This window comes from Argopecten irradians, chromosome 10 (genome assembly GCF_041381155.1).
Source record: "Argopecten irradians isolate NY chromosome 10, Ai_NY, whole genome shotgun sequence".
Classification (NCBI taxonomy): Eukaryota; Metazoa; Mollusca; class Bivalvia; order Pectinida; family Pectinidae; genus Argopecten; species Argopecten irradians.
In genome coordinates, this window is record NC_091143.1 from 8,973,304 (window position 1) to 8,982,820 (window position 9,517).

A 9,517-nucleotide genomic window follows, 5' to 3' on the forward strand; every position below is an offset into this window, starting at 1 on the left:
GGCTAGAGTACTGATATGATGTCCTTAGCATGAAAAGTCGGCTATTTATTTCGTTTATCGAACACTTAGGTGACCTTTTTTTTAATATATTCTATGAAACAGTAATAACATCACAATTAATATCTCTTATATATTTTAATCATCTAAATTGGCAAAAGGAAAAGAACACAGTTACAAAAATTCTTCACATATTATATAATTACTATCATATTTCTTTACCAATTGTTGATCACCAGGTAACTATAGAGATATGAAGTTCAGGTTAAAGAATTTTCTGAGATTTAAATTCTTTACCAAAGATTACTTAAATATCCAGGTAATTAACACATACATCTACTTGGTAGACTTTGTGAAATTCCAAACCAATCCCTTCTTTCCTTCCAAAATCTTTGTACTTTATATTATTTTTCTCTCCCTCTCTATCAAAAAACCCAAACAATGTTATTATATATACTGATGAATGAAAGAATAGCAGAGTGAAAGATGTGCATGGAAGATAACTATATTCATATTTCATGATTATGTGATTATTGTAAAATTTTTATATTGTTTGACAAAAAACGATAAAAAAATTATATAAAAAAGATTCCAAACCACACATCCAATTGTGCTTGTGACTTAAATTTCATATTAATATCATCCTGATTTCTTACATTTTTATGTGACTTCCATGATTTTATAAAATACATTCTCAATCAAATACAGTACTACAGTACACACATAAGTGATCAAACAAACATTGAATATCATCATCTATTATTTTAACTAGGTCCTACATATTTGTATGTAAACCTACACGATGGAACTATAAAGAACAATACAACACCTAACAAGAGGCCCATGGGCCTTAACGGTCATCTGACTCATGGCACATAACAACAAAGTCACAGTATAAAGTATTGGTTAACGATTAATATAAACAATACAAGGAACTCCTTAGTTGAATGTGTAAGTTTCTGAAAAAGGTAAATGTCATTTTTTGAACAAACTTGGTAGCCCTTCATCCAAATATGGTCGAAACCCATTCAAGGATTAATATAAGGAGGAGTCAGATTTTAAAGCCAAATTTCAGCAAAGCTCCCATTTTGGACCTAGGTCATACTATCCCCATGGGTCTTACCTCGGTCCTTTATAAAATATGATTGTCCTTACCTAAAGTTCCCCCTTCTGAATCAATTAAAACCACTATAGACCAATTTTCATTAAGATCGGAGACTGAAACCTTAAAACAGGAAGTGGGCCAGCGGCCATCTTGGAATACCAAAATCTTTACGAAAATGTTTGCATGTTGTTCGGCATCAATTAAAACCCCTATAAACCAATTTTCATTGAGATCGGAGACTGAAACCTTAAAACAGGAAGTGGGCCAGCGGCCATCTTGGAATACCAAAATCTTTACGAAAATGTTTGCATGTTGTTCAGCATCAATTAAAACCCCTATAGACAAATTTTCATTGAGATCGGAGACTGAAACCTTAAAACAGGAAGTGGGCCAGCGACCATCTTGGAATACCAAAATCTTTACGAAAATGTTTGCATGTTGTTCGGCATCAATTAAAACCCCTATAGACCAATTTTCATTGAGATCGGAGACTGAAACCTTAAAACAGGAAGTGGGCCAGCGGCCATCTTGGAATACCAAAATCTTTACGAAAATGTTTGCATGTTGTTCGGCATCAATTAAAACCCCTATAGACCAATTTTCATTGAGATCGGAGACTGAAACCTTAAAACAGGAAGTGGGCCAGCGGCCATCTTGGAATACCAAAATCTTTACGAAAATGTTTGCATGCATGTTGTTCGGCATCAATTAAAACCCCTATAGACCAATTTTTATTGAGATCGAGACTGAAACCTTAAAACAGGAAGTGAGCCAGCTAAAATTAAGAAAATTTGCCCTTTTGGGGCCCCACCCCTCAGTTCCTAGGGTTCAGACCAGACTCATTTATATAAAATATAATTGTGTTTCCCCAATGATGCTTCACACCAAATATGGATAAAATTCATCCAAGGATGGAGGAGGAGTAGGATTTTAAAGCTAAAATTAAGAAAATTTCCCCATTTGGGGCCCCACCCCTCAGCCCCTAGGGGTCGGACCAGGCTCATTTGTAATATGATTGTCCTTCCCCAATGATGTTTCACAACAAATATGGATGAAATCCATCCAAGGATGAAGGAGGAGTAGGATTTTAAAGCTAAAATTAAGAAAATTTGCCCATTTGGGGCCCCACCCCTCAGCGCCTAGGGGTTGGACAACGCTCATTTACATCAAATATGATTATCCTTCCCCAATAATGTTTTACACTAAATATAGATGAAATCCATCCAAGGATGAAGGAGGAGTAGGATTTTAAAGCTAAAATTAAGAAAATTTGCCCTTTGGGGGCCCCACCCCTCAGCCCCTAGGGGTTGGACCACGCTCATTTATATAAAATATGATTGTCCGTCCCAAATAATGTTTCACACCAAATATGGATGAAATCCATCCAAGGATGAAGGAGGAGTAGGTTTTTAAAGCTAAAATTAAGAAAATTTGCCCTTTTGGGGCCCCACCATTCAGCCCCTAGGGGTCGGACCAAGCTCATTTATATAAAATATGATTGTCCTTCATCAATAATGTTTCACACCAAATATGGATGAAATCCATCCAAGGATGAAGGAGGAGTAGGATTTTAAAGCTTTAAATAAGAAAATTCGCCCTTTTGGGGCCCCACCCCTCAGCCCCTAGGGGTCACACCTATCTCAAATATATAAAATATGAATGTCCTTACCTAATGATGTTTCACACTAAATATGGATGAAATCCATCCAAGGATGAAGGAGTAGGATTTTAAAGCTAAAATAAGAAAATTTGCCCTTTTGGGGCCCCACCCCTCAGCCCCTAGGGGTCGGACCAGGCTCATTTATATAAAATATGATTGTCCTTCCCCAATGATGTTTCAAACCAAATATGGATGAAATCCATCCAAGGATGAAGGAGGAGTAGGATTTTAAAGCTAAAATTAAGAAAATTTGCCCTTTTGGGGCCCCGCCCCTCTGACCCTAGGGGTCGGACCAGGCTCATTTATATAAAATATGATTGTCCTTCCCTAATGAAGTTTCACACCAAATATGGATGAAATCCATCCAAGGATGAAGGAGGAGTAGGATTTTAAAGCTAAAATTAAGAAAATTTGCCCTTTTGAGGCCCTGCCCCTCTGACCCTAGGGGTCGGACCAAGCTCATTTATATAAAATATGATTGTCCTTCCCCAATGAAGTTTCACACCAAATATGGATGAAATCCATCCAAGGATGAAGGGGGAGTAGGATTTTAAAGCTTAAAATAAGAAAATTTGCCCTTTTGGTGCCCCACCCCTCAGCCCCTAGGGGTCGGACCAGGCTCATTTATATAAAATATGATTGTCCTTCCCTAATGATGCTTCAAACCAAATATGGATGAAATCCATCAAAGGATGAAGGAGGAGTAGGCTTTTGTATAAATAGTCTTACGCACGACGCACGGCGGACGGCGCACGGCGGACGGCGCACGGCGGACGGCGGACGGCGCACGACGACGGACGAAACACGATGACAATAGGTCATCCTGACCTTCGGTCAGATGACCTAAAAATAGCTACAGTGTACCACAAATTAATGGTTATCAGCGGCGTAGCTAGGTCTGGATAAGCCTGCATGGCTGGGGTGCAGGGGGCGACAGCCCCCTGTCAGGGTCCAGGGGTGAAGCCCCGGTAGGGGGAAGGGGGGGGGGGGGGGGGGGGTGGGGGGGGGGGGGCCAAAGCCCCCCAGAAGCTGACGGGAAATTGTTACAATGTAGTAACCATTTACTTCTTTGGTAACTTTTAACGTATATACCAATGGTTAAATGGAGGTCACGATATTTAGGTGATAACCATGCAAAACTATATACATTGTATACATACTAGACTCCCGTGACAAGTGCTCGAACAAAAAACACGGATTTTGGCTGTAAATATTAAATTAGTAAGTAATGGGAGAATTTAGTGTTATTTTAAATGATGAAAAACGTATGGAGAATATTTTAAACAGAATTAAAATTAAGTTTACGTGTTGGTTTGTTTATGACAGCGAGTCAAAGACCACTGTCAAAATGGTGGAAATTGCGTAAGAAGGGACCAGTCCTCGACCACCTCAATACAAAAAAATAAATATTGTATTAATGACCTATTTTTCTACTTATTCTGTTCTATTTCTAACAATTACAACAACAAAAATTCTTTTCTAAATCAAAAATCTGTTCATATTCGACAAAAATAAAAGTCAACTATTTCGTGACACCGGAAATCACAGATTAACACGCATTTTAACGGGGCGGGAAGTGAACCAAAATTGATCAATTCACTTTTTCTTTACTAAGGCCAAGAACATGTTGCAATTGCTTTAAGTTGTTTTGCTATCATTTTTAAGATAATTATATGTTTTTAGAATATTTCTAACTTTTCATGCGATGTTGTTTATTTTGGTATTTGTAAGTGTTTCCCGATTCAAAATCCACAATTGCTTAAGGGATTTTGGTGAAGAAGTCTTCTTCTTTAGTTTATGTCTAATATTGTCTTCGACAAAATTCAAACATATTTAACAACTTGGTAACCGGAAATATATAGACTATTCTAATAAATTTCCAGAATGGCCAATCTTCAAGTCTTTCAAATGTGCACAAAGTTAGGTTAGGCATACATTTGGGCATATCATATGTATTTATACATAATTTATATTCTGCAGCGTAACATGTATTCAAATGTTATGTTTTTTCTGACTGTTCAAAAATGTAAGTCCGATTATTTTTTGCATGCTTGAGCATGCAAGCATGCACGGGCGCTACGCCACTGGTTATAACATAATACATGTACATGTAATTTTCTTTTTCTGCTAAGGTTCTTTTCAAATGTATACAATATGTACGTAATGTACATGTACCTATTACTTTATTGATCACCCAAAGGTTTGTTATAAGTGTTTTACTGCATCCAGGCAGCTTAAGATCTATTCAAATCTCCATATCATATACAGTAAAAGCCCAGGAGATTAAGGAAATTACATAGTTATACAATGAAAAGGAATATTGATGGGGAAAGAAAATTACTTCATTAAATTACAACCAGGAATTGGATAATTGAATTGGTATGTTTTACTGTATTTTAAACATGTTCTTTTAATCTTCATAATTAACATTTACACCATGATACATTGTATAGTACTGTATTCTACCAAATAAACGCCCCCATCTCTATCAGATACACCACGATACATTATACAGTACTGTATTCTACCCAATAAACGCCCCCATCTCTATCAAATACACCACGATACATTATACAGTACTGTATTCTACCCAATAAACACCCCCATCTCTATCAGATACACCATGATACATTGTACAGTACTGTATTCTACCCAATAAACACCCCCATCTCTATCAGATACACCATGATACATTGTATAATACCGTATTCTACCCAATAAACGCCCCCATCTCTATCAGATACACCATGATACATTGTACAGTACTGTATTCTACCCAATAAAAGCCCCCATCTCTATCAGATACACCATGATACATTATACAGTACTGTATTCTACCCAATAAAAGCCCCCATCCCTATCAGATACACCATGATACATTGTACAGTACTGTATTCTACCCAATAAAAGCCCCCATCCCTATCAGCTACAACATGATACATTGAACAGTACTGTATTCTACCAAATAAACAACCCCATCTCTATCAGATACACCATGATACATTGTACAGTACTGTATTCTACCCAATAAAAACCCCCATCCCTATCAGATACACCATGATACATTATACAGTACTGTATTCTACCCAATAAACGCCCCCATCCCTATCAGATACACCATGATACATTATACAGTACTGTATTCTACCCAATAAACGCCCCCATCCCTATCAGATACACCATGATACATTATACAGTACTGTATTCTACCCAATAAATGCCCCCATCCCTATCAGATACACCATGATACATTGTCCAGTACCATATTATACCCAATAAACACCCCCATCCCTATCAGATACACCATGATACATTATACAGTACTGTATTCTACCCAATAAACGCCCCCATCCCTATCAGATACACCATGATACATTATACAGTACTGTATTTTACCCAATAAACGTCCCCATCCCTATCAGATACACCATGATACATTATACAGTACTGTATTCTACCCAATAAACGCCCCCATCCCTATCAGATACACCATGATACATTGTACAGTACTGTATTCTACCCAATAAACGCCCCCATCCCTATCAGATACACCATGATACATTGTACAGTTCTGTATTCTACCCAATAAACGCCCCCATCCCTATCAGATACACCATGATACATTGTCCAGTACCATATTATACCCAAAAAACGTCCCCATCCCTATCAGATACACCATGATACATTGTACAGTACTGTATTCTACTCAATAAATGCCCCCATCCCTATCAGCTACACCATGATACATTGTACAGTACTGTATTCTACCCAATAAATGCCCCCATCCCTATCAGCTACACCATGATACATTATACAGTACTGTATTCTACCCCATAAATGCCCCCATCCCTATCAGATGCACCATGATACATTGTACAGTACTGTATTCAACTCAATAAACGCCCCCATTCCTATCAGCTACACCATGATACATTGTACAGTACCGTATTCTACCCAATAAAAGCCCCCATCCCTATCAGCTACACCATGATACATTGTACAGTACCGTATTCTACCCAATAAACGCCCCCATCCCTATCAGATACACCATGATACATTATACAGTACTGTATTCTACCCAATAAATGCCCCCATCCCTATCAGATGCATCATAATACATTGTACAGTACCGTATTCTACCCAATAAATGCCCCCATCCCTATCAGCTACACCATGATACATTGTACAGTACCGTATTCTACCCAATAAACGCCCCCATCCCTATCAGCTACACCATGATACATTGTACAGTACTGTATTCTACTCAATAAACGCCCCCATCCCTATCAGATACACCATGATACATTGTACAGTACCGTATTCTACCCAATAAACACCCCCATCCCTATCAGCTACACCATGATACATTGTACAGTACTGTATTCTACTCAATAAACGCCCCCATCCCTATCAGATACACCATGATACATTATACAGTACTGTATTCTACCCAATTAACGCCCCCATCCCTATCAAATACACCATGATACATTGTACAGTACCGTATTCTACTCAATAAACACCTCCATTCCCTATCAGCTACACCATGATACATTATACAGTACTGTATTCTACCCAATAAAACCCCCCATCCCTATCAAATACACCATGATACATTGTACAGTACTGTATTCTACCCCAATAAACACCCCCATCCCTATCAGCTACACCATGATACATTTACAGTACTGTATTCTACCCAATAAACGCCCCCATCCCTATCAGCTACACCATGATACATTGTACAGTACTGTATTCTACCCAAATAATCCTATCAGACTCTGTACTACTGTATTCTACCATATACACGCCCCATCCCTATCAGATACACCATGATACATTGTACAGTACTGTATTCTACCCAATAACGCCCCCATCCCTATCAGATACACATGATACATTGTACAGTACTGTATTCTACCCAATAAACGCCCCATCCCTATCAGATACACCATGATACATTGTACAGTACTGTATTCTACTCAATAAACCCCCCACCTATCAGATACACCATGATACATTGTACAGTACTGTATTCTACTCAATAACACCCCATCCCTATCAGATACACCATGATACATTGTACAGTAGTACTGTATTCTACTCAATAAACACCTCCATCCCTATCAGCTACACCATGATACATTGTACAGTACCGTATTCTACCTAATTAACGCCCCCATCCCTATCAGCTACACCATGATACATTGTACAGTACTGTATTCTACCTAATTAACGCCCCCATCCCTATCAGATACACCATGATACATTGTACAGTACTGTATTCTACCTAATTAACGCCCCCATCCCTATCAGCTACACCATGATACATTGTACAGTACTGTATTCTACCTAATTAACGCCCCCATCCCTATCAGCTACACCATGATACATTGTACAGTACTGTATTCTACCCAATAAACGCCCCCATCCCTATCAGATGCATCATAATACATTTCACAGTACCGTATTCTACCCAATAAACGCCCCCATCCCTATCAGCTACACCATGATACATTATACAGTACCGTATTCTACCCAGTATTCACATTTTTACTGCAGTTCCACTTATATGTAAGCTTACCAAGCTCAGTTGGCAGTCATATAGACAATGAACTTCAATCGCTTATTATGACGTCATTATCATTGTGACGTGACAATTGTCGTGCCAGCAATCACGGAAAACGGCTGTTCAAATGGCTGTTCCATGCTTGACGATAACGAATGATTAATTCATTAAAGATGCAAAATCCCTTGGTATTTCAAGATAAAATTGTAACCAAATGTAAATATAAGCATTGAACTTCTTTCAGTTGGCATTCATAGCCAATATGAATGCCAACTGGACAGAGGCAAATTAAATCCAACATGAAGCACTATGAATGCCAACTGAAAGATGTTCAATGCTTAAGTAATCGCCCCCATCCCTATCAGCGCCTTCTACAAGGGGCTGGTGAGGTTATGTAATGGCGCAGCGTCCAGCGTCCGTCAACTTTTCACAAAAATCCCTACTAGTCATAGATTTTCACCAAATTTGGTTTGAAGCTTCCTTGGGTGAAGGGGAACCAATCTTGTATTAACAGTGACCCTGCACCCCCAGGGGCCTGAGGGGCGGTCCCAATAAGGGAAATATAGCGAATTCTTTAAAATCCTTCTTCCTTTGTAGCAATGAAGGGATTTAGTTCTTATTTGAGCCGAAGCTTCCATGGATAAAGGGGAACCAATTTCATATAAACGGTGGAGCCCAATAGGGAAAATAAAGCAAATTCTTTAAAATCCTTCTTACCCTATGAGAATGAAGGGATTTAGTTTTAAATTAGTCTGTCGCTTCCTTGGGTGAAGTGGAACCAATTTTGTATAGAAGGTGGGGCTGTTCCCCCAGGGGCCAGAGGGACGAGGCCCTATAGGGGAAATATAGCAAAATCTTTAAAATCCAACTGTAGAAATAAATAGTTCAATTCTAAAGCCTTCAAGATGATAGCTTGTGTTCTTAGCCCAAAACAGGTGAGCGATACAGGCCCAATGGGACTCTTGTTTGAAGCCTCAATATCACTTACCTTGAATTGAATAAAGACTGAAAATTTGATATCTTTTGCAAATTTTTTTATGGCTTACTTTGAGAAATAAGTTATGAAATGCTAGTTTTGGTTCTATTAAGCCTCCCCTTATTATTTCATCTTTTAAGTGCCATGGGTGCATATTGGGTAGAATACAGAAGTTTAATAACAGATACTATTTAATGATAAAACACATAA